We start from the raw sequence: 27,500 nt of genomic DNA, 5'->3' as shown, positions 1-27,500 counted from the left end.
ACAGCGAGGCAAGCTGTGTTGTGAACATTGAAGCACGTGAATCACGGAGCCACATTCCATCCAAGCTGACGGAACCTGCCTTGCAGCAATCCGTTGACTCCACATGCGTGGCCACTGACAGTGACAAGGACAGATATTTTACGTCAGAGAGTGATACAGAGGAACCAGTGGAAAAGCAGTTGACTAAAGCTGAAAAGGATGCTTTGGAAAGGGAGTACAGTCTAGGGGAAGTAAAAGCACTTGCTTTAGAAATTACTACGAACCCCAGAACACGAAAGAAAGTGATTAGAATGGTGTACAATGCTTCATCCAAACAGCTGCTTGCAAAATCAGATGACTTCATGTTCACCTACGATTGTACCAAAGCTGAAACATTGTACTGGACGTTATTCAGGGACAAAGCAGACATGAGTTATGATGAATCAGAACGACTGGCATTTATTGAGGAGCCTGCGGATGTGCGACGAACACTGTACCTTATTGAGATAAATCATATCGCCAAGGATTTGCATGCACTGGTTACACTTCTCAGAGCCTACCTTCAGACTTGAACTTTGATCGCTGTTGTATCACATTTACGTATCATTACATGCTGCTTCTCTTGCAAAACTCGTAAAGCACTACTACTATATTTTGCAGCTGATACTAGTAAAACGTTAATACTCTATGATTGTATTAAAACATTATTGTACATAATGCACTGGAAACATTTTCAAACATAATGTGGTTAACTTCTATTTCACCTCAATGAGCGAGGGCGGGATGAAAAAAAAAGTAGTTTAGCATTTCCTATTCTGTTACAGTGTTAAGATAAAGATCAATTCAATTCAATTTAATTCAATTCAATTCAATACAATCATCTCTCCCTCATTCTCGTTCTCATAAATAGGACTCAAACCATACCGGCACGGTGGCCTAGTGGTAAGGCGTCCGCCCCGTGATCGGGAGGTCGTGGGTTCGAAACCCGGCCGGGTCATACCTAAGACTTTAAAATTGGCAATCTAGTGGCTGCTCCGCCTGGCGTCTGGCATTATGGGGTTAGTGCTAGGACTGGTTGGTCCGGTGTCAGAATAATGTGACTGGGTAAGACATGAAGCCTGTGCTGCGACTTCTGTCTTGTGTGTGGCGCACGTTATATGTCAAAGCAGCACCGCCCTGATATGGCCCTTCGTGGTCGGCTGGGCGTGAAGCAAACAAACAAACAAACAAGCACAGCGGACGTCCCCATTTCACTGCTGTACAGCAAACATCGTCCCCAAATACCTGTGTTTGTGTGTCACCGACTTAGTTGCTCTGCAGAGTGTGTGTGTGTGTGTGTGTGTGTGTAATACTGCCTTGCTGCAGAGTTTGTGTTATACCGCTTTGCTCTGCTGAGTGTGTTTGTGTTAATTACGGTCTGTCTGTCTGTATATTCTTTTGTCTGTCCGTCTGTCACTCAAGGGTAAGGGGGTGTCCTTAACCTCTCCTTTGTTGTCTCGGTCTGTCTCTCTGTCTCTGTCTATCTGTCTATGTCGCTCTTTCTGACTCTCTCCCTCTCAGCGGAGATCAAAGCCAATGAAAAACACACATCTCTGAAGCAGTTTTAGCTTGTGCCTCCAAATGACTGCTGTACAACAACCAGACCCCATCTGACTGCTGTTTGGGAAACAGTCCCCAATTCACTGCTGTACACCATTTACGTATCATTACATGCTGTTTCTCTTTCGAAACTTGTAAAGCACTACTTCTATTTTGCAGCTGATACTGGTAAAATGTTAATACACTATGATTGTATTGAAACATTATTGTACATAAAGCACTGGAACATTTTCAAACATAATGTGGTTAACTTCTATTTCAACTCAATGGGCGAGGGCGGGATGGAAAAAAACCATTTTAGCATTTCTTGTTCTGTTACAGTGTTAAGAGAAAGATAAATTCAATTCAATTTAATTCAATTCAATTTAATACAACTCTCTCTCCCTCATTCTCATTCTCATAAATCAGACTCAAACCATCCGTTGTCAGGGTCGTGAATGCTAGCTACTGACTGGATTGGAAATACTCTTATGTCGCCTAGCGCCATATGTAACTGATGAAATCATTCATAGCACAGCGCAGAGCTATCGGTTTTTGGACGTCCCCATTTCACTGCTGTACAGCAAACATCGTCCCCAAATAACTGTGTCTGTGTGTCACCGACTTAGTTGCTCTGCAGAGTCTGTGTGTGTAATACTGCCTTGCTCTGCTGAGTTTGTGTGTTATACCGCTTTGCTCTGCTGAGTGTGTGTGTTTGTGTTAATTACGGTCTGTCTGTATATTCTTTTGTCTGTCCGTCTGTCACTCAAGGGTAAACCGGCACGATTAGCTTAGTGGTAAGGCGTCCGCCCCGTGATCGGGAGGTCGTGGGTTTGAACCTCGGCCGGTGTCACGATTTCATCTTTCGCCTGTGTACATATTTCCCCCTCGATATTTACTCGAGACCGAAATGTTGTTTCCTGGTAAAATTAAGAAGAGAAATTATTTATGGACGAAAAGCATGTCAGTTTCTTGCATGTGAAAAAAATTGGTTGTGAAATTAAATAGATTTCACTCCCAAAATCGAATTCTTCGAAAACGTGTACCGAGTGGTTACGTCCCTTGAGTAAGAAGGGAAACATTTTAGGATGAATCAAATTTCTAAGTTAAATAAAATAATTGGTTGGACAAATTTGGCCCCATGAATGTAAGGTACACAAGGTCGCTCATCAGTACTATCGAAGGGTGTTTTTTTTTGTTCAGTGTAGAGTTTATACTAGATCAACGAGGCCGAAAATCGAAATATCAACACGGCGAAAGATGAAAACGTCACACCGGGTCATACCTAAGACTTTAAAATTGAAAATCTAGTGGCTGATCCACATCCCATTTTGGTGCAATCCCATTTTGCCGCCGTCCCATTTTTTTCCCCATCCCATTTTCGCGACATTTCACAAGCCAAGCGTCATTTTATAAAATTTATAATTTTGGATGATTAATGAGATGAGGATGATTATAATGATGATGCTATGGATTTCCAATTTGGATTGAGACTACGTGACAGGGCATTTTACTAACATGTCATAACAATAGCGCGACATCCCATTTTGACACCATATCCCATTTGGCCGCCATGCCGTTTCACCGTATTCCATATATCCCCCATCCCATTGTCGCGACATTTCACAAGCCAAGCGTCATTTTACTACCGTGTCATAACAATAGCACGTCATCCCATTTTGACACCATCCCATTTGGCCGCCATCACATTTTTTATTTATTCTTCTTGCCAAGCCTCACTATACTACTATACTGCGTTATTCAACTAGGAAGACATTCCGTTTACGCCAAATTCCATTTTTGCCACAATCCAAAATGTCGCGAAATAGAGATGGCGGCAAAATGGGATGACGGCAAAACGGCATGGCGACAAAATGGAATGTGGCACTAGTGGTTTGACACGGTGGTAAAATGACACATGGCCTATGAAATGTCGCAAAAATGGGATGGGGGCAAAATGGGATAACGGCGAAACGGGATTGCGCCAAAATGGGAAGTGGAGCTAATGGTACATGACATGGTGGTAAAATGACACTTGGCCTGTAAAATGTCGCAAAAAAAGGATGGGGGCGAAATGGGCTAACGGCCAAACGGGATTGCGCCAAAATGGGATGTGGGGCTATTGGTACATGATATGGTGGTAAAATGACACTAGGCCTGAGAAATGTCGCCAAAATGGGATGGGGGCGAATTGGGATAACGGCGAAACAGGACTAATAGATCCCTTGACTTGGGGTAGTGCGACTCTGTCACTGCTAGCTTTCCACTCGGAGGAAGCGACCGGAATTTCCCAACGATGGGACATCCTAGTAATTAATTTTTTTTTTTAATTCCTAAAATTAACAGAGTCCCGCTACCCCAAAAGTCAAGGAATTTCGTGTTTGTCCCTTGACTTTGGAAATGACAAGAAAATATCGGGCGCAAAAACGTGATTTGTAAAATTTTTCACAACATATGTCGCCTAGCGCCATGTATGTGATGAAACCATTCATATAGCTCTGCGGGAGCTCTGCACTTTTGGACGTCCCCATTTCACTGCTGTACAGCAAACATCGTCCCCAAATACCTGTTTGTTTCTAAAAAATCACGCTGGAGGTTGCATTTTATGTAATAACCTCCTGAAATGAGTTTTGACACTTTAGAATGGCATGTAAAATGACACATGGCCTATGAAATGTCGCAAAAATGGGATGGGAGCAAAATGGGATAACGGCCAAACGGGATTGCGCCAAAATGGGACGTGGAGCTAATGGTACATGACATGGTGGTAAAATGACACTTGGCCTGTAAAATGTCGCAAAAATGGGATGGGGGCGAAATGGGCTAACGGCCAAACGGGATTGCGCCAAAATGGGACGTGGAGCTAATGGTACATGACATGGTGGTAAAATGACACTTGGCCTGTAAAATGTCGCAAAAATGGGATGGGGGCGAAATGGGTTAACGGCGAAACGGGATTGCGCCAAAATGGGATGTGGAGCTAATGGTACATGATATGGTGGTAAAATGACACTTGGCCTGAGAAATGTCGCCAAAATGGTATGGGGGCGAATTGGGATAACGGCGAAACAGGACTAATAGATCCCTTGACTTGGGGTAGTGCGACTCTGTCACTGCTAGCTTTCCACTCGGAGGAAGCGACCGGAATTTCCCAACGATGGGGCATCCTAGTAATGAATTTTTTTTTTTTTTTAATTCTTAAAATTAACAGAGTCGCGCTACCCCAAAAGTCAAGGAATTTCGTGTTTGTCCCTTGACTTTGGAGATGACAAGAAAATATCGGGCGCAAAAACGTGATTTGTAAAATTTTTCACAACATATGTCGCCTAGCGCCATGTATGTGATGAAACCATTCATATAGCTCTGCGGGAGCTCTGCACTTTTGGACGTCCCCATTTCACTGCTGTACAGCAAACATCGTCCCCAAATACCTGTTTGTTTCTAAAAAATCACGCTGGAGGTTGCATTTTATGTAATAACCTCCTGAAATGAGTTTTGACACTTTAGAATGGCATTAAAATGACACATAACCTATGAAATGTCGCAAAAATGGGATGGGGGCAAAATGGGATAACGGCCAAACGGGATTGCGTCAAAATGGGACGTGGAGCTAATGGTACATGACATGGTGGTAAAATGACACTTGGCCTGTAAAATGTCGCAAAAATGGGATGGGGGCGAAATGGGCTAACGGCCAAACGGGATTGCGCCAAAATGGGATGTGGAGCTAATGGTACATGATATGGTGGTAAAATGACACTTGGCTTGAGAAATGTCGCCAAAATGGGATGGGGGCGAATTGGGATAACGGCGAAACAGGACTAATAGATCCCTTGACTTGGGGTAGTGCGACTCTGTCACTGCTAGCTTTCCACTCGGAGGAAGCGACCGGAATTTCCCAACGATGGGACATCCTAGTAATGATTTTTATTTTTTTTTTAATTCTTAAAATTAACAGAGTCGCGCTACCCCAAAAGTCAAGGAATTTCGTGTTTGTCCCTTGACTTTGGAGATGACAAGAAAATATCGGGCGCAAAAACGTGATTTGTAAAATTTTTCACAACATATGTCGCCTAGCGCCATGTATGTGATGAAACCATTCATATAGCTCTGCGGGAGCTCTGCACTTTTGGACGTCCCCATTTCACTGCTGTACAGCAAACATCGTCCCCAAATACCTGTTTGTTTCTAAAAAATCACGCTGGAGGTTGCATTTTATGTAATAACCTCCTGAAATGAGTTTTGACACTTTAGAATGGCATTTAACGCTCATTGAAGTTTTAACAAACTTTCTAACACCTAAAACATTCATAGCACCGATAACGTAATTCTAGCTCTGCACTTTGTGTACACATACGTCCCCATTTCACTGCTGTACAGCAAACATCGTCCCCAAATGTCTGTTTTTCTAAAAATCACGCTGGAGGTTGCATTTTATGTAATAACCTCCTGAAATGAGTTTTCACACTTTAAAATGGCATTTAACGCTCATTGAAGTTTTAAGAAACTTTCTAACACTTAAAACAAAAGAGACCCCAAATGCCTGTGTTTTGAGCAAGATGGCATTTTGATACACAGCCGACCCCAAATGACTGTAAAACCACCTATGTGTGTGTGTGTGTGTGTGTGTCTGTCTGTCTGTGCGTGTGTGTGTGTAGAGCGATTCAGAGTAAACTACTGGACCGATCTTTATGACATTTGACATGAGAGTTCCTGGGTATGATATCCCCGGATGCTTTTTTCATTTTTTCGATAAATGTCTTTGATGACGTCATATCCGGCTTTTTGTAAAAGTTGAGGCGGCACTGTCACACCCTCATTTTTCAATCAAATTGATTGACATTTTTGTAAAGCAATCTTCGACAAAGGCCGGACTTCGGTATTGCATTTCAGCTTGGTGGCTTAAAAATTAATTAATGACTTTGGTCATTAAAAATCTGAAAATTGTAATTAAAATAATTTTTTTTAAAAAACGATCCAAATCTACGTTTATCTTATTCTTCATCATTTTCTGATTCCCAAAACATATAAATATGTTATATTCGGATTAAAAACAAGCTCTGAAAATTAAAAATATGAACATTTTGATTAACATTAAATGTCCAAAATCGATTTAAAAACAATTTCATCTTATTCCTTGTCGGTTCCTGATTCCAAAAACATATAGATATGATATGTTTGGATTAAAAACACGTTCAGAAAGTTAAAAAGAATAGAGATATAGAAAAGCGTGCTATCCTCCTCAGCGCAACCGCTACCGCGCTTTTCTGGATTGTTAATTTCACTGCTTTTGCCACGAGCGGTGGACTGACGATGCTACGAGTATACGCTCTTGCTGTAAAAATGCAGTGAGTTCAGTTTCATTCTGTTACTTCGACAGCTTGACTAAATGTTGTAATTTCGCCTTACGCGACTTGTTCTTTCACAATCTTGGTCACACAACCTGCCGAAATTCCATATTCCTCAGCTACTTCCTTTCTTTTTTTGCAGCCAGTTTCCAGCTTCTGAATAAGCTCGATTTTTCTTTTAATTGTCAGACTCACCCTTTCTACATTTAGTCAAGTTTTGACTAAATGTTTTAACATAGAGGGGGGAATCGAGACGAGGGTCGTGGTGTATGTGTGTGTCTGTGTCTGTGTCTGTGTGTGTGTGTGTGTGTAGAGCGATTCAGAGTAAACTACTGGACCGATCTTCATGACATTTTTCATGAGAGTTCCTGAGTGAGATATCCCCAGATGTTTTTTTCATTTTTTCAATAAATGTCTTTGATGACGTCATATCCGGCATTTTGTAAAAGTTGAGGCGGCACTGTCACACCCTCATTTTTCAATAAAATTGATTGACATTTTGGCCAAGCAATCTTCGACGAAGGCCGGACTTTGGTATTGCATTTCAGCTTGGAGGCTTAAAAATTAGTTAATGACTTTGGTCATTAAAAATCTGAAATCATTTTTTTTATAAAACGATCCAAAATTACGTTTATCTTATTTTTCATCATTTTCTGATTCCAAAAACATATAAATATGTTATATTCGTATTAAAAACAAGCTCTGAAAATTAAAAATATAAACATTATGATTAAAATTAAATTTCCGAAATCGATTTAAAAACAATTTAATCTTTTTCCTTGTTCGTTCCTGATTCCAAAAACATATAGATATGATATGTTTGGATTAAAAACAGGTTCAGAGTTAAAAAGACTAGAGATATAGAAAAGCGTGCTATCCTCCTCAGCGCAACCGCTACCGCGCTTTTCTGGATCGTTAATTTCACTGCCCTTGCCACGAGCGGTGGACAGACGATGCTACGAGTGTACGGTCTTGCGGAAAAAATGCAATGCGTTCAGTTTCATTCTGTGAGTTCGACTGAGCTTGACTAAATGTTGTATTTTCGCCTTACGCGACTTGTTTGTTTTGCAGCCATTTTTGCTAGTGTACAAAGGGAAACTACTCGCATGAACAAGAGAAATTAAGTCGGGGAGATCTACGCACCACAAGACTACATGGCGTAGCTGTCAGAGGCCCGCGGCATTGTTAGCAGGGGCGGAGCAGTTAAGCCAGGGGGGGGGGGGGGGGGGGTTACAACCTGGGGTCCAGGGGTAGATCCCTTGTAGATCCCCAGAAGCTGAAGAGTTTTAGCTATTTTATGAACAATGTATGGCTTATCCTTGATTTTAAACATGATCAACTGGTGTCAGCAGCCACTCATTATTTCTTTTAAAGTTAGTATTAATTTTTTTAATTTTTGTTGTTGACAGCCGGGGTGGGGGGTTCCGGAACCCCTGTAACCCCCCCCCCCCCCTAATCCGCCCCTGGTTAGACTGTAATTGTTATTAGAGACCTCCTAACTCGAAAGTTGATGCTGATCTGGCCTCTCCCCTTCCTCAACTGATTGCGCTGACAGAGGCGTGTCATATCATTCGGCGCCCGCGCAGTCATTTAATATAGCCAGGTAAAAACGTCCCGCGGGCTGAATTTTTGTTTCAATATAGCCGGGATTTCAATATAGCCGACTTCAATGTAGCCAACATTTTTTAACAAAGAAAAAGTAGAGCTTCAGCCGGGACCTGAAAAATTCTTCAATATAGCCGGGATTTCAATATAGCCTACTTCAATATAGCCGGGTTTCACTGTATATCGAATCTCATATTACCGAATCCCTGCTTACCAAAAGACTCCTGAACGACGCACTAAGAAGGCAAGTCTAGCTCGCTTGAAACTGTCATAACAATTCCTTTGTAATTTAAAAATTATACAACACCATGAAAAATCATCATCGACGATCGCGAATCTGCTTATATCAATAACACATTACGAAAAGCTGTAAATATGTAAAAACAAAAAATATCGATTTCCTCTCCAGAGAAGGAAAACAAAGGCATCTGTCAGGGATAAATGAGACCAGAAGGGAAGTAACTCATTTTACCTGAGTTCAGGATGTCGCGTGGATATGCTCGTACGGCCCCCGCCAATAACGGAGATATGCAGATCTGCTCAGTGTTACACGCATCTCTGTGCACAGTGTTTTAGAGGATGTATACTTTTGCAAGCTTATTCGAGAATGCGTGCATGTATCTGTTTGCATTTAAAGCATCCGTATAGTTTTCTTGTCGTTATTGATGCGTATTCTAATTTTTTTAACTACTGCATGTAATATTGCTCCATTCATCCATCCATCCATCCATCCAACCTTCCACCCTTATTCAACCACATACTCACCACCTGCCCAATTAACCATCCTTCCGTCCGTCCATCCATTATTTCTCTCCCAGGAACAGTTTTTTGAGGACACACACTAAGCTTAACTCCCTAAGGCTATACCCAGTCATTTTTATTCATTTGGTTTTTTTTTAAACAAAGAGTACAGAGAGTAATAGCCGAATTCCAGAAATAACTCTGCCGGTTTGTGTTGTGAAAGAGTGAATACTCTTGGAAACTATTAGGCATGCTTAGCCACGTGACATTACAGGCCAATCACTAGCGAGCGGGGTATTGACTCTGTCACAACCCATAACAGCCAGAAAGAGTTATTTCCAGCAATCTTCTATTAAGATGACCCAAAAAATAACACACACAAATTCAAACCCAACTCAAAAGAGACATGTAGAATTTTCATGATGCAGTCAGATTAGAAATGCAATCTCATCAGTCTACAGAGCAGTCGTAGAAATATTAAGCGCAGGAGTGGTCCTACAGAGCGGTGGTCGGCTTAGTAAAGTTAGGACCGTACTAGGGGATGGTGGTAAAAGGTGGCGTAGTAGTGGCAACCTCCTTACAGACAGCGGTGTAGTGTTCGGGCCGCTGGATTCCCGGCAAGGCGTGGCTCTGGGGAGGGCACTCGCATCTCATACCGTTCCGATACACAGGAAGTCCAGCACTGATCACCTCCCCTGTCGACGGGATCCTGCAGTTGCGCCCTGCAAGACATATACGGAGGATGTCATACAAAAACACGCACAAAAAACAACTTACACACACACACACACACACACACACACACACACACACACACACACACACACACACACACACACACCCCACACACACACACACACACACACACACAATAAACAACAACAAACACACATTTGTGTTATTGAGGTGAAACAAAAGGTACGCAAAAAATGTATCAAGCTAAACAAAAGAAACGTAATTGAGATCACGTTTTGCAGATGGAGGCAGGTTGGGCATGCCTTTCGTACAGCGCCACCCGGAGTTGCTCTTACCTGGACTCCAGGGGTTCATGTGCTCGAAGCGAAACTGGGTGCCACCCGAATAGGTACGCAGCAGTGGGGTCGGATTGATTGAAATTTGATTATTGTGTGTGATTCCAACCACTCAGACCCTGCGGCTTGTTCCCAAACAATGTGGGTGGCACCCAGTTCTGTGTTGTGCACCGCAGAGAGAGAGAGAGAGAGAGAGAGAGAGAGAGAGAGAGAGAGAGAGAGAGAGAGAGAGAGAGACTGAGACTGAGAGAGAGAGAGAGAGAGAGAGAGAGAGAGAGAGAGTTTGTTTGTTTGTTTGTTTGCTTAACGCCCACGACCACGAAGGGCCATATCAGGGCGGTGCTGCTTTGACATAACGTGCGCCACACACAAGTCGCAGCACAGGCTTCATGTCTCACCCAGTCACATTATTCTGACACCGGACCAACCAGTCCTAGCACTAACCCCATAATGCCAGACGCCAGGCGGAGCAGCCACTAGATTGCCAATTTTAAAGTCTTAGGTATGACCCGGCCGGGGTTCGAACCCACGACCTCCCGATCACGGGGCGGACGCCTTACCACTAGGCCAACCGTGCCGGTTAGAGAGAGAGAGAGAGAGAGAGAGAGAGAGAGAGAGAGAGAGAGAGAGAGAGAGAGAGAGAGAGAGAGAGAGAGAGAGAGAGACCGAGACCAAAGGAAACCGGGTGGAGAACTATCGGGATGGAAACGAGGGAGCAGGGATGGGCCTGGGCCTATCTTGAAAGTCTTTCTGCAGGCAGACCTCAGTGACGGACTCTGAGGACGGGCTGATGTACAGCCCCGAACAGAGAGGACTCATTTTGTTTGTAAAACAAGATAAATCCCACCAAAAACTAAAAACACCTCCTGATTCAAAGTAAACGCACTGACCTTACAAGGTCGCACAGAGGCATTTTATTCTGGATGAAATTTCAATTTCATGAGCGCATGTATGCATCTATTCTTTTTAAAAGAAAAAGGCCTCCTGCAATTTAACTTCATGAATGTACCACAGCACATCACCAACCATTAGGACACGTAGCGCAGCATTCCCCAGACGGCTTGGAGGCGTCTACACACATTGGAACCAGACAGTCAGCAACGTAGCACGACGCCTCTCCGCCCCGCGAGCACGAGCAAACAGTGCACGACCCATCGTCATAATAAATCTTCTCCTGTCCTGGGTACAGCTGGTCACCGTGGAATGTCCGACAACCTCCTATGGGTGGTAGTGATAAATGGTGTAGTAGTAGGCGGTGACGGTGTGGTGGTGGGTGGCGAGGCTGTGAATTAGACCAAGAAAAACAAATTCAATGCTTCCGAATCCCAGACCGACCCTATGTTTTCCTCCCGATCCTATACCTTTATTTTGTGCGACACTTTCTGAAACAAAAAAGTAATTACTAACGACAAAAATCGATTTTGCAGACGTTACATGGTCACATGTGCCTTGAGTAATTTTAGTTTCAGTTACAAACCTTGCCTTACAAGAGTTGTGGATATTGTTTGAGGACAGCATTTCCCCTCAAGAATGACATGATCATTGCAGTATCCCACTGTTAACCTTATACATAATCAAGCACTAACATTCACGAGGATATTAAGGACAACATTCACCCTGAGGAACAACAGGATCATCGCACTCTTCCACTGTTAACCTGATACAAGATCAAACACTGAATAATACTTACGCTGACATTGATGAGAACTTTCACACTCAAGAATGGCACGATCATAGCACTCTTCCTCTATTAAGGGCAGGAGCAAAACATGAAAATACACCGTTTTTCATTTGACCACAACATTCTTGAAACAAAATTGTTTGCGTTAAAAATTGGTGTGCATTTGCTGCAATGTATGGAACATAATAGTACATGATAAAATAAAAGATTATTTCTAAAATGACTTTGCAAAAATTATTAACTAAAAAATAAGACAAGCGATGAATGGAATCATGTTACTTCATGGATGACAGTCTAATTTCAAAACTACTCCCCACATTTGAACTAAAATTGGCTTACACGTGTGTAAGATGTTTATATTTGATTTGTTCGAAACATTTTTAGATATTGTTTTTCTAAATGTTGACTTTGTGGGTACAAAATGTCTCAAAACATCGAAAATGTGTATCTCTTTAACTGTCCTTCCTAGAGCTAATCCTTTCGATCAAAACATCTATTAGTATGTCGTATACATTTCTGCAAAATTCCAAATCATTCTAATGAATAGTTTTGAAATTATCTTGTCATCCATAACAATTTTTTGTTTTCATTTAATAATTTTTACTAAGTCAATCTAAGAGCAAATTTAGTTTTTGATCATATACTATTATTCTACATACATTGAATCAAAGGCACACCAAATTTGAATACAAATTTTTTATGTTTATGTTTTATGAATGTTGTGGTCAAATTACTTGGAAGAGAAAAAAGTGTATTTGAAGTAGCTCCTGCCCTTAAATCTCACACATACGTTGTTCGGATGTCAACGCCGACATTGCTTGGGCGATCGCAAATATGACCACCGTTGTCAACAGCCGTAGCATGGTGAAGTATGTAGCCATGGTAACGTTGCAACCAAAAAGTGGGCCTTTAGCTGAGTTTTGATATAAAAAGAAAGAAAGAAAGAAAAGAGAATGATATGAGTTGAACAAACAGCAGAATGTCCCTTTTAGTCCCATCATGACTTTATTATAGCGATATACACAATCCTGATCAAGAGTCAACGACTCAGTATGGGTTTTAGTATCACACTGACAGGCAAAAGGGGCGACACATACACAGACACAGACAGACAAGCAGACATAAACATGTTTATGGTTTAGACAGACTAAAGGACAGGATTTTTTTTTTTAAAAACCAGGACACACGGGCTTTCCCTGTACTTCTGTCATTGTTTACTTTAACAATCTCCTTGCGTTAATTGTGCATGCTATCTTTTACAAATGACGTAAGAAAGGCAAGTATACAATAGAGGGATTGTTCGGGATGTTCTTCCTCATGTCACACTTATTTCGAAAACTAACAAGATCAGCGCCCTTCCTTTATTACATTTTGCTGATTTCTTCTTTTTACATTTAGTCAAGTTTTGATTAAATGTTTTAACGTAGAGGGGGAATCGAGACGAGGGTCGTGGTGTATGTGCGTGTGTCTGTGTGTGTGTTTGTGTGTGTGTGTGTGTGTCTGTCTGTCTGTCTGTCTGTGCGTGTGTGTGTAGAGCGATTCAGACTAAACTACTGGACCGATCTTTATGAAATTTTACATGAGAGTTCCTGGGAATGATATCCCCAGACGTTTTTTTCTTTTCTTCGATAAATGTCTTTTATGACGTCATATCCGGCTTTTTGTAAAAGTTGAGGCGGCACTGTCACACCCTCATTTTTCAATCAAATTGATTGAAATTTTATCCAAGCAATCTTCGACGAAGCCCGGGGTTTGGTATTGCAATTCAGCTTGGTGGCTTAAAAAGTAATGAGTGAGTTTGGTCATTAAAAATCGGAAACTTGTAATTAAAATTATTTTTTTCCTTTTATTGTTACATGTCTGTCTACCATAATTTACCATTATTATTTTGACATTATTTCAAATTTGTTATATTAAAATCGTCCGCCAAATTTCATTTGCTTTTAAGAGTACGCTCATAAGCCTAGCTTGTTGTGCTCCATGTTCCTTATTTCATGTATGCGGTAATAGTACCAATGGAATTTATTGAATAAACTTGTTTAAACCAAAATTATTTTTTCATTAAACGATCCAAAAGTAATTTCATCTTATTCTTCGTCATTTTCTGATTCCAAAAACATATACATATGTTATATTTGGATTAAAAACAAGCTCTGAAAATTAAAAATATAAAAATTATGATCAAAATTAAATTTCCGAAATCGTTTTAAAAACTATTTCATCTTATTCCTTGTCGGTTCCTGATTCCAAAAACATATAGATATGATATGTTTGGATGAAAAACACGCTCAGAAAGTTAAAACGAAGAGAGGCACAGAAAAGCGTACTATGCAGCACAGCGAAACCCCTACCACGCTAAACAGGCTCGTCAGTTTCACTCCGTTTTGCACAAGCGGCGGACTACGGTCATTGTGAAAAAATGCAGTGCGTTCGGTTTCATTCTGTGAGTTCCACAGCTTGACTAAATGTAGTAATTTTGCCTTACGCGACTTGTTTTTACATTTAGTCAAAACTTGACTAAATGTTTTAACATAGAGGGGGGAATCGAGACGAGGGTCGTGGTGTATGTGTGTCTGTCTGTCTGTCTGTCTGTCTGTCTGTCTGTCTGTGTGCGTGTGCAGAGCGATTCAGACTAAACTACTGGACCGATCTTTATGAAATTTGACATGAGAGTTCCTGGGTATGATATCCCCGGACAATTTTCATTTTTTCGATAAATACCTCATATCCGGCTTTTTGTAAAAGTTGAGGCGGTACTGTCACACCCTCATTTTTCAATCAAATTGATTGACATTTTGGCAAAGCAATCTTCGACGAAGCCCGGGGTTTGGTATTGCATTTCAGCTTGGTGGCTTAAAAACTAATGAGTGAGTTTGGTCATTAAAAATCGGAAACTTGTAATTAAAATTATTTTTTTTATTAAACGATCAAAAACAATTTCATCTTATTCTTCGTCATTTTCTGATTCCAAAAACATATACATATGTTATATTTGGATTAAAAACAAGCTCTGAAAATTAAAAATATAAAAATTATGATCAAAATTAAATTTCCGAAATCGTTTTAAAAACACTTTCATCTTATTCCTTGTCGGTTCCTGATTCCAAAAACATATAGATACTAGATGATTACCCGCTTCGCCGGGAAGAAGTAGAGCCGAATACCCGGCCGTCGCCGGGGACCCGGCTTTGCCGGGTGTACGCCGGCGCACGAAGGAAGGGAGATCTAAAAATAGTAACGTGCAGTGACCTTCTAAATATAAACGTACAAACGGGAATATCGATTGACGCCAGCGCACGAAGGAAGGGAGATCTAAAAATAGTAACGTGCAGTGAAAAACGAAAATCGGTTCAGCGCTGCGCGCTGAGAGCACGTGTTGAAATATCTCATCGATCAGGTTGTGTCCGGGGTCTCTGTCAATAAGCCCACCAAATTTGAAGCAGATCCATCGAGAACTTTGGCCGTGCATGGCGATCAATCACACACACACACACACACACACACAGACACAAGTCGTATATATATATAGATGATATGTTTGGATTAAAAACACGCTCAGAAAGTTAAAACGAAGAGAGGTACAGTAAAGCGTGCTATGAAGCACAGCGCAATCGCTACCGCGCCAAACAGGCTCGTCACTTTCACTGCCTTTTGCACTAGCGGCGGACTACGTTCAGTTTCATTCTGTGAGTTCCACAGCTTGACTAAATGTAGTAATTTCGCCTTACGCGACTTGTTATTCCTTCTCGTGTCATTTGCTGATTCCAAACATATATAGTTTATGGTGTTTGACGATGAACATTTGCATAAAATGCAGAAATGCATTGAAAGGAAATGATGCTTCCAGCAGGTACTGATTGTACACTCTGTTTGGCCAATCAAGATAAACTAACGTCATATCAATATGAGATTATGACATCACCTCGCGACTCTCTTTCCCCCAAACACAGTACAGATTTTGCTTCAAGCTTTTTTTCTTTCAACTTTATATCTTTGTTTCTCTCTCTGTCTCTCTGTCTCTCTGTCTCTCTCTCTCTGTCTCTGTCTCTCTCTCTCTCTCTCTCTCTCTCTCTCTCTCTCTCTCTCTCTCTCTCTCTCTCTCTCTCTCTCCCCCCCTTGTTTGACAAAGAAAATCAGAGAGATCCAGGCGTATTTCAGTGCAATCGCTTGACTTAAATGGTTAATCACGCCTCGGCGTTCTTGTAGCTGACGAAGACAAACTTCGAAACCGGTCCTGTTCGTGTTTTGGTGAGTACATGTTCATTGTTATCTCGTTCTTGTTAGTCTCACCCGCATTCTCTTGTTCCTATTCTTACATGAACAAGTAAAGCAAGACACTAGTAAGGTAAACAGAACAGATCACAAGCGAGCACAAACTTGTCCACAATTTATAATTGTTAGAAAACTTATAGTAATCCCACAACGAACGACATATATATCAAACATATTTTTATTTATTTATTTACGAGGATTTATATCGCGCACGTATCTCACCACACAAGGCAACTCAAGGCGCATGTTACCTATTAATGCCGTGTGAGATGGAATTGTGTACACAATATATCACGCATTCACATCGGCCAGTAGATCAACAGCCTATAGGCGCTCCATCCACCTTTCACGGCCTAATATTCCAGGTCACACGGGTATTTTGGTGGACATTTTGGTGGATACCATATATCAAAAATATATCAAACGTACCTCCTTTTTGCTGCGCAGAATTATCAAAACTGTGGCTGGTACATCACTTTTTTCCTCTGTGTAGTTTCATGAAGCCAAATCAGAGACCGTAGAGTACACAGAGATGTCACGATTGTGTAAACAAATGAGACCATAACCCCTTTGGCGCCACCACGCGACAGGAGGGAGGCTGCCTCCTTTCGCTTCGTGCGTAGTAGCGACAAAGTATGGAAAACCGATTGGCTCATAACCTATACACGTGTAATAAATAATCCATACGCGTGTTATACATATTTCATACGCGTGTAAGAAATAATTCATACGTGTGAAAGATACCTTTATTTCTTACACGCGTATGACTTACTTCTTACACGTGTAATAATTATTTCTTACACGCGCATGAATGATTTCTTACACGTGTATCAATTATTTCTTACACGTGTATTAAATGTAGGAGTCACGTGGTTAAGAGACTCAAAAACTCGGACTGGAAATCCACATGAAAAACACTAGTCAGCGTCTTCACAGATTAACAAGCAACAAAACGTTGCTTATCTTCTTAAAACTTAGTTTGGCTGATTACCAGACTGCAATAAATGGATGCAATGGTTGATCTTTTGGCGGGTCTGATCAACTGCCTCAAGCGTAGCCATTTTGAGAAGTTGCGCCGGGCGGGGATGTAGCTCAACTCAACTGAACTCAAATTTTATTGGCTTCAATTTTCATAGAAGAATTTGTCTTGCGCTTGGGAGAAAGTAAGAGTATAACATATAAAAACAGCATTCATATCACATTCAGTCGGTAGCGCGCTGGATTAGTATCCAGTTGGCCGCTGTCAGCGTGAGTTCGTCCCCACGTTCGGCGAGAGATTTATTTCTCAGAGTCAACTTTGTGTGCAGACTCTCCTCGGTGTCCGAACACCCCCGTGTGTACACACAAGCACAAGACCAAGTGCGCACGAAAAAGATACTGTAATCCATGTCAGAGTTCGGTGGGTTATCGAAACACGAAAATACCCAGCATGCTTCCTCCGAAAACGGTGTATGGCTGCCTAAATGGCGGGGTACAAAACGGTCATACACGTAACATTCCACTCGTGCAAAAACCACGAGTGTACGTGGGAGTTTCAGCCCACGAACGCAGAAGAAGAAGAAGAAGAAGAAGAAGAAGAAGAAGAAGAAGAAGTTGCGCCAACTGGAAACAGCGCTACGAAATGTGTCGCTTTGCAAGTCGTACATTTTCCGATTTAAGTTTTACTGCACTGCTGATATCTTACACACGCATGAATTATTTCTTACACACGTATGAATTATTTCTTACACGCGCATGAATTATTTATAACACGCGTATGGATTATATTTATTACACGTGTATAGGTTATGAGCCAATCGGCTTTCCATAACAAAAAAACAGGGAGGAGTATTGTGTGCTGCCTATAACTGCTAACACTCACATTACAAGGGATTTGGGATGTAAAGAAATGAAGAGGTGAGGATCTTTTTAAGTTTTCTCCCATTTTCCTTTCGTTTATTTTAGGAAAAGGAAAGCGGTAACGCATCTAACTGCGTGTATGCTACCGGAACAGAGACTGTGGTGTACATATAATCATGTTATGCACACGCCACAACATCTCTATCCAAATCCAAACAATCATTTTATAATAAACTTGACCAACAAATTATTGCAACAAAATTCGCACCCTCAAATTAAAGCATTAATTCCAGTTTTATTTCATTAAAATTGTATATGCCAATAAAGGCCGCTCACTTAACTATTAGGATTCCCTTTTGGATTTGGGACTTCTTTTACAGGGATCACGTGACCGCCGCTCAAATAAGGGTACCCTCAAAATCGATAAGACGAAAACGCAAATGCCAAATGAAAAATCTACAAAAAATCACAATAGGCAAAACTGTACAACTTTAACATACGAGAAGAAAGAGAAGAAAGACAAATCAATTATCTACCCTGATTGTTTTGTTCAGCTATCTTGCGTATTTCATGTGCTATGCTATTCCTACTGCTGCGGGTGTGTATCACAAGAGCGGTCAAAAACGGGACTTTTTGCGTCATGTTTTTAGGGCCGGGGTATCATGACAAAAAACGCCGCTTTTTAGCAATGACTTGTTGGATAGCCTTGAAACTTTCAGAATAATTTACCAACAGACTAGAGATACTTCCTGCTAAAGTTTGGATCGTTACAGTTATTTGTTAAAGTGTTATGCAATGTTTCGTTTGTTAAACTCGTCATAGGATTGTTTATTTAAGTCTAAGCAATTTGGTTGTTTGTTGGTTTGCTTAACGCCCAGCCGACCACGAAGGGCCATATCAGGGCGGTGCTGCTTTGACATATAACGTGCGCCACACACAAGACAGAAGTCGCAGCACAGGCTTCATGTCTCACCCAGTCACATTATTCTGACATCGGACCAACCAGTCCTAGCACTAACCCCATAATGCCAGACGCCAGGCGGAGCAGCCACTAGATTGCCAATTTTAAAGTCTTAGGTATGACCCGGCCGGGGTTCGAACACAAGACCTCCCGATCACGGGGCGGACGTTACCGTCTAAGCAATTCACGACTCACGTGATAGAATACACATAACATTTTAATATATTTTTAGATTCAGAATTTGATGAAGAATACGATGCAATCATTTTTAAATCTGTTTGCAAAAATTCGATTTTGATGACAACTTTAATGAGCAAACTCATTCATTAATTTTAAAGCTTCCGAGCTGCAATGCAATCCCATAGTCCGGAATTCGTCAAGTATTGCTCGACCAAACTGTCAATCAATTTCGTTGAAAAATGAGAGTGTTACAGCGCGGCCTCAACTTTCTGAAAACCCCGGATATGACGTCATCAAAGGCATCTATCAAAAATACTGAAAAAAAGGTATGGGGATATCATAATCAAGAACTCTCATGTACAGTTTCATGAAGATCGGTCCAGTAGTTTTCTCTGAATCGCTCTACTCACACACACACACACACACACACACACACACACACACACACACACCATACACACACACACACACACACACACACACACACACACACACACACACACACACACACACATACATCCATACACAACGACCCTCGTTTCGATTCCCCATCTATGTTAACACATTTAATCAAAACTTGACTAAATGCAAACATGGCTTTGTTTCCTTTCTGCGCGACAAAATCAGCGACGGTCCGAGCAAGCGATGACCTTTTCGGCAGCAATAATTGAGGTTTTGACTTTTCATAAACGATAAAACAGCCCGTAAACGGCGGAATAAGTGTCAACAGCCTCCCGATTTAAACGCCGGTGTAACACGACATTTTTACTCCACGAAAAATTTACTCCGGAGTGAAAATTTCGTACGCGTGTGTGTGTGTGTGCGAGTCTGTATGTGTGTGTGTGTGTGTGTGTGTGTGTGTGTGTGTGTGTGTGTGTGTGTGCTTGCGTGTATGCGTGTATGCGTGTATGCGTGCGTGCGTGCGTGCGTGCGTGCGTGTGTGAGTATAAGGCGGGCTTTGTGTCTGTGTCCGTACCTCGAAATGTCAGGGCCGATGTCTTAACCGCCAGGCCACTCCATCAGTGTTGTCAAAGATAAAAAAAAAAAAATTGTATATCTTTCTACGCTTGAATTACCATTCATGTGTTGCAAAAACGTACAAATTGCCGTTCAAATGTGCCTTTATTTGCAAGCATGTTTCACGGAATCGCAGTACATGTTTACACCGCCATGCTACACGGCATTCGCGCCATGTGATAGCTGCGATATTTCTATTTACAACATGAGAAGAACTGTAACTGAATCCCTCCATAGGCATGTGCAGTTGAAAACAGACATCAAACAAATAGTTATATAGGTTACACACTCCGAGTTCTGATTATCTTGCATATTTTCCCGAGGGTCGATTTCAGCCTTTGGCGAGGTAGTACCTGAAAATCGACCTGAGGGAAAACATGCAAGATATTCAGGACGAGGTGTGTAAGCTATTTATCCCATTACTCCGACGTTTTCATTAAAAACACTTACTTTTTCCACTAAAACCTGCCCGTGCCTGTTTTCAGCTTGCCAAAAGCCTCCACAGTCGAAATTTATGTCAATGGATTCATGCGCAAAGCTAGTTCCCATTTGTCAGCATAATGGACGGCGTCATTCGACTTGTATGTGGACATTCAGTCATTCATATTGCTTATAAAAAAGGTCTGCTATCTGCGTTTACATTTTGAAAGTCATTTTAAAATATCCCTGTGTATATTTGACATCGGCTTTCGTTATACTCAATTCGGCATACCGGGTTTATATTTTTACCAGAATTGCGCACGATAATGGCAGCGCAACAAATTCAGTTCGGGCCGTGCTGGTTTGATCGTTGACCCAAGTCAGTTCGCATGCAGTGTTACTGTTTGTCAGTCGGGGATAGAAATGTTGGTGAGCCAAAGCTTCAATACTTCGCCTGTTGTAGACGTTAAGCAATAAAGCTTGGAAGTTGTATGTCGGCACTGAGAGTCGGTCGCGGTACATCGCTTTCTACTTTGTCCCGGTCTTGAGTTTGAACACCTAAGGTTGGCTACATCTAACACCTCACATCCTCTTCTCTTCCCCATATATCTTAACTGTATCTCCAACTTCTTTTCGTCTTCTTCTTTTCATTTTGGTGCCACTCCCTCATTTGTCGCTGAACCCCGCAGTTGACTCGACTCGGATTCACACAAGCCCGTCTAGCAGACGACAGTTCGAACAGTCTTGAACAGCACGGTTGCAAGCAGATTCAGCTATCAATCGAAGCAATACACTTAAAGCCAAAGCAAATAACCAAATGAGAAAACCTAACGTTTGATTTGACTTCATGGTGAGTCTTCTGATAATTTTTTTGGCGTTGGAATGGATCTCAACGGGTTCCCAGCTACGACAACTTTTCCAGAGTTATGCACCGCAGGCATGCCTTCGACAATCGATGTCAGTTTCAGATTGAGTTTTCGAACTACCAGGTGACTGGGTTGTGTTTTGATTGCTCTCTCTCTCTCTCTCTCTCTCTCTCTCTCTCTCTCTCTCTCTCTCTCTCTCTCTCTCTCTCTCTCTCTCTCTCTCTCTCTCTCTCACGGTTCTGTGTAAAAATTAGGGAGTATCGTCCCTTGATCCCACTCGCGATACTCGTTGAACATGCCTTTGACCATGCAGTCGCTTCAGCCAGCGAAATATCTCGACTCCGCTCTTTAAATCCATGCAGAATGTGCGTATCGTATGAAGTATTCTTTATTTTCTCAATATTGACACATGTAGGCCTGTACCTATACGTGATATTGACTTTGACACCACAAAATATTTCAGTCGTATGTTGAAAAAAGTAGTCCATCTGTAAACTCTGAATATGCAGATGACCTCTATAAATTATTCAATTGTACTCTGAAATCAAAGACAATGACCAATGACAGTTGAGATCGAAACTCGGTTGTGATGGGATATCCATATGGTTGTGATGGAATATTCAGAATAATCACCTCCTCAGCTAACAGAGACAAAGAGGCAGGTCATGGGATAAATAGTATTGTCATCATTTTCACGAGTTTTCATTCACAAGCACCTGGGAAATAAATCTCATGTTCCCCGGGGAATAAATCCCCGGTTACCATAGTTGCAGGAAGCCCTATTACATGGATAATCAAAAGCAAACCCAATAGAAACGCTCGAGGATTCTTCGGCTCTTTTCATTGGCGTTTCCCCAGACCTAAACAGACGACACTGCTTCGCCAAGTTCCAAATACGAACTGGCAAATGTAAACAAAAAACAAAACTACCTCATCAAAGGTCATACATTTATGCTTTATCGCAAACAAATGAAACCTATCGATATGTTTTATCTTCTCACAATGTCATGGAGTGCGTGTATCTCTTTGGAGAAACACGAACGTCAAATTTTAAGTCAAACCAATTGACCCCTGACACACACATTTTGACCCGTGCACAAGACGTTGTATCGATAAACTAAGCGCAAATAAAAAATAATGATAAAAAAGCAAAGAACATAGCAACAAGAAATGAAGACATCTGACAAAGCCGAGCAAGCAGAATGACAAGTCTAATGAAAAACAGAGAGGCAATGAGAAACAAGATCGCGATTATCTTTCCTTCGCGGCACGACGCAAATCGTTTGTGTCCTTTGACCCAATTCGTGCAGTGCTGCACGATGCAAATCTTCTGTGACCTTTGACTCAACTGACGTAGCTTCAATATCAATAATATGATTGTCTGCGTTGCAGGTGTGCAAGTGAAGGGTTGGGGGGGGGGGGGGGTAACTTGATCATTAATTTGTGTGTGTCAGTGTTTGTGTTCATGGACTGATTGTGAGGGAGGGGGAGGGTGGGGTGGGGTGTGTTTCAGGTTTTGGTGTGGGTATGAAACGAGCAAAACAATACCCACACCACAAAATCTTGGAGGCAAAAAACACTCGCCGTCGCATCATTTTGTCCGCACAATATTATATGCACCAACAACCGGAAAGAAAGGTGACAATGGAAAAAGACTCATCTTTGCTTCCTGCGATTCCTTGCCCCCGACTCGAACGTCGCACGATAATCCACATAACAGATCTGTTGTGAGATGGTCAACGCTGACTGTGCAAGCAAATCACCTCGTTTGAAATACGACAATCCCATCGCTCGAATGCAACATGAGGGCACTATCGTCTCAAAGGCGCTTACTGTTGGTTTCACACACCACTCTGTAGTCGGAACCTACAGAACTTCGCATCCTCAAACCTGACATACTTGTCTCAACATTATAAACTCAAATCACACACAGTAAGTTGCTTTCGCACGCCAGCTTTGAACAACGTGCTGGGGCCCCGAACATGCATTATAATAACAGAACTCGCGTGTCAAACCATGGCTCCCTGTGTTGATTTTTCACTTAATGTTGAACCACCAAAATGATGACAAAAACGATGTTTGATGGTTTGTTGCCAGACTAGCTTTTTTGTCGGTCCTCGGGGGGCATATCGACTTTTGTTTCATATTTATTGACCGCGGCCTTCGGCCTTGGTCAATAAATATGAAACAAAAGACGATATGCTCCCCCTCGGACCGACAAAAAAGCTGGTCTGTCAACACCCCATCAAACATCTTATAATATCTCTTTCGTCCTCTCTCTACCTTTTCGTCTGCGTGGTCTGTCTGTTTCACGGTTCTTCGTTTCTGCACGTTTCTGGTTGAGTTTTCTGGTTCAGCAATAATTGTGTTGTATATCCAGCTACTAGTCACTCCGCCCCTTTTTGCATGTTTTCCCGCGGAAGATGTTGCAGTGAATGTGCTGGTACTCTCCTCTCTCCCTACCTCTCTGTTTATCACTCCCCCCCCCCCCCCCTATAATCTCCATCCCCACCCCACTTCCTCTCTTTCACTATTTCGTTTCGTGCACTGCTATCAAAATAATGTAGTTTGTGTCCGCAGCCATCCGCCCAAACCCCACCTCTCTTCCCCATAACCATTTCATCCTTTTTGCAAAACACCCCCCCCCCCCCCTCATTTCTCCCTCCGGCGTTAGATTAGAACAAATATCCTCTGTGCTCCTCTAAACTTTAGAACTTTTATCCAACTCTAAATTAATCTTCATTCACAGAAAACAGCAAAGTCTGCAAAGATAAAGCGGAAATCGTAGTCGTGTTCAAGGTGCAAGTCTCTTGCATGCGTAGAAAACACATGTAAATGTTGATACCCGGATAATCACGTGGAGAGCATCCATTGTAAGTCATGCGTGCAGGCGGTTGCACCTTGTGTTGGACATGATAATTATTTCTTTGGTACGCGTGTAGAATTAAAAGAAATGAACTCATGTTTTGCCATGTGCGGCAATTCGAGAATTGCCGGGGATTCTCAGTGGAGGTGCAGGAGGGTGTAGGGGGTAGACTTCTTCAAATGTGCCGTGTCCATGTCCAATTTTGTGAACGTTTCTCCATCTGAATTAGCCTGTCTGTTTGTCTGTCTGTTTGTCTGTCTGTAGGTCTGTCTGTCTGTCTTTCCGTCTGTCTGCGTCCATTTCCTTGCACGTGGCGTCTATGTAAGCACACATAGATATTTCCTTTTGTTTGAGTCCTACAGATGATCGTTCGCCTATTTCCTTTTCCAAGATGAAGTTGCAGATTGTCTGTCTGTCTGTCTGTCTGTCTGTCTGTCTGTCTCCCCACTCTCTCTGTTTCTCTGTGTCTCTTTGTCTCTATTTCTCTCCTGTCTGCCTGCCTACCTGTCTGTCTGTCCCTCTCTGTCTGTCTTTCTCCCTCTTGTTTCTCTCTGTCTCTGCCTCTGTCTCTGTCCTTTGTCTTTGTCTCTCCGTCTTTGTCTCTCTCTGTCACTGTCTCTGTCTGTCCGTCTGTCTGTGTGCGTGTCTCTCTATTGCTCTCTCTCTCTCTCTCTCTCTCTCTTTCTCTCTCTCTCTTTCTCTCTCTCACTCTCTCTCTCTCTTTTTCTGTCTCCCCCCCCCTGCTCTCTCGCTCTCCCTGTCTCTCTCCTCCCCTCTCTCTCTCTCTCTCTCTCTCTCTCTCTCTCTCTCTCTCTCTCTCTCTCTCTCTCTCTCTCTCTCTCTCTCACTCCCTCTCTCTGGTGACAAACCACAGGATTGTCTCAAGTGAGAAACTGATGCACCGGAGTACCTCTCCACTATAGAGCTCTACACACGAGAAGAAACATTATCCGCACGGCTACAAATCAGTTGTGGCATCGTGTGAAGTGTGAAATGGTTAGCATGGAGGCAAATCTTTTTTCTTTTTTTTCTTCTTTTTCGTGTTCTGTCTTTTTTCTGTTCAGTATAGATATCAGATTTACGTAACTGTGTAGGCTTAAGTCTTAAACGCTGTTTTGCAGTGTTCTTTTGGTCTTTGGGGTTATTGCTGGAACCAGGGCCGGACCCAGGGGGGGGGGGGGGGGGTTCCAGGGGTTCCGGAACCCCACCCCCCACCCCTGGAAAAAAGCATATACCTTGCTTTGAGTGGGGGTTTTTATTTTTATTTTTTTAATAAATTTTGTGTGTGTCTCTAACAAATTTTATTCAATGTGAAATCCGATGAGAAAAAGGTACCCCCCCCCCCCCCCCCCCACAATGCTGCTCTTAACCTCAAAACAAGGCCCAGAATGCACCAGATTGCACAGATTTTAACCGTTTTTCAAAACATTTCCGGGGGAGCATGCCCCCGGACCCCCCTACTTCGCGCGCCCGCTTTGCAGGCGCGCGCTTGTGGCTTCGCCACTTCGCTGATTTGCCCCCCCAAAAAAGGAGGAACCCCCCCCCCCCCCCCCCCCCCTTACAACTCATTTGGTCCAGCCCTGGGAACTATTAGTTTTTGTCTGTCTGTCTGTCTGTCTGTTTGTCTGTTTGTCTGTCATATTATTCATAGTATTCCTCTCTGTCTCTCTCTCTCTGTCTCTCTCTCTCTCTCTCTCTGTCTCTCTCTCTCTTTTGTTTTCTCTCAGTATCTCTCTGTCTGTCTGTCTGTCAGTCTGTCTTTCTGTCTGTCTGTCTGTCTGTCCGTCTGTCTGTCTGTCTGTCTGTCTCTGTCTCTGTCTCTCTCTCTCTCTCTCTCTCTCTCTCTCTCTCTCTCTCTCTCTCTCTCTCTCTCTCTCTCTCTCTCTCGCTTTCCGAGTGAATTTGTCTGTCTGCCTATCCGTCTGTAATCTGTCCTTCTGACTATCTGCATGCAAGCGTTCCGTTGGTGTGTGCATGTTTCTTTCTGTCTTTCTGTCTGGTCATATTCATCTATCTGTTTGTCTGTCTGTTTGTCTGTCTGTCCGTCTGTCGGTCAGTCGGTCTGTCGGTCTGTGTATGTGTGTATGTCTGTCTGTCGGTCATATTCATCTATATGTTTTTCTGTCTGTTTGTCTGTCTGTCTGTCTGTCTGTCTGTTTGTCGGTCAGTCGGTCTGTCTGTCTGTCTGTCTGTCTGTCTGTGGCTGTCTGTCTGTCCGAGGCTGTCTGTCTGTCTGTCCGAGGCTGTCTGTCTGTATGTCTGTCTGTTTGTCTGTCTGTCTGTCTGTCTGTCTGTCTGCGTCCATTTCCTTGCACGTGGCGTCTATGTAAGCACACATAGATATTTCCTTTTGTTTGAGTCATACAGATGATCGTTCGCCTATTTCCTTTTCCAAGATGAAGTTGCAGATTGTCTCGGCCAACCGTGTGACTGACGTCTCCATTAAGACGGGGCGTATCAATGGCTGGATCTCGGCGCAACAACACCATGTGGTTTTGTTAAACCATCTCTGATTGGCTCACTGATATCGCCCATTGCGTTGCCCTGCTTGTGTTTACAACTTGTCCATTTTGTTCTCCCTCTTCTAAAAGGGTGAGGTGTTACAGTGGGTACAATATTTCTTGTAATCTTTGACGAAGGACAGAAATGAAAATGTAACCTAGGTGTTGAAACTGACCTTGAACAATTGGATCAAAGAAACGAAGCGGCGTAAGCGCTCAAAGAATAAGAGCTAGAAAAGTTAGTGAGAGTTATACCGAACCATTCTCCTGGCATCTGAGAGAATTAAAAGCATTTTCATCTTCAATAATGACTGTCACCTGGTTAGGGTTCGTCCGTATTAAATTTTGACTGGCTGGTTATCGTATAGCCATACAAATGTGCGTATTTTTCAGTGTGAAGCTTAGTTTTGCATGTTGAGAGTATCTTGAAAATAACTCAATTCCACCAACAGAGAAGAAGGGAACAACAGAACAACGATATTGATGTTGTTGCGAACGTGCGTGCGTGCATGCGTACGCGTGTGTTAGTATCTCTCTCTCTCTCTCTCTCTCTCTCTCTCTCTCTCTCTCTCTCTCTCTCTCTCTCTCTCTCTCTCTCTCTCTCTCTCTCTCTCT

The 27,500-nt window shown here is 42.3% G+C and overlaps 1 protein-coding gene and 1 long non-coding RNA gene across 2 annotated transcripts in view; both read right to left on the bottom strand.

Annotated features, from left to right (window-relative positions):
- LOC138980604 (alpha-amylase-like) overlaps positions 1-27,500 on the bottom strand; it is a 335,113-nt gene that overhangs the window by 181,537 nt on the left and 126,076 nt on the right. The window lies entirely within an intron of this gene.
- On the bottom strand, positions 9,836-16,828 carry LOC138980893 (uncharacterized). The gene is made up of 4 exons (XR_011460481.1): positions 16,665-16,828; positions 12,754-12,876; positions 11,309-11,564; positions 9,836-9,973 (listed from the first exon to the last, which is right to left on the bottom strand). It is a non-coding gene; the product is annotated as an uncharacterized lncRNA (long non-coding RNA).

The sequence above is a fragment of the Littorina saxatilis genome, linkage group LG11, assembly GCF_037325665.1.
Source record: "Littorina saxatilis isolate snail1 linkage group LG11, US_GU_Lsax_2.0, whole genome shotgun sequence".
NCBI classification, from domain to species: domain Eukaryota; kingdom Metazoa; phylum Mollusca; class Gastropoda; order Littorinimorpha; family Littorinidae; genus Littorina; species Littorina saxatilis.
Note: the sequence above shows the minus strand (reverse complement) of the source record. Positions and strands in the feature narration are given on the sequence as shown.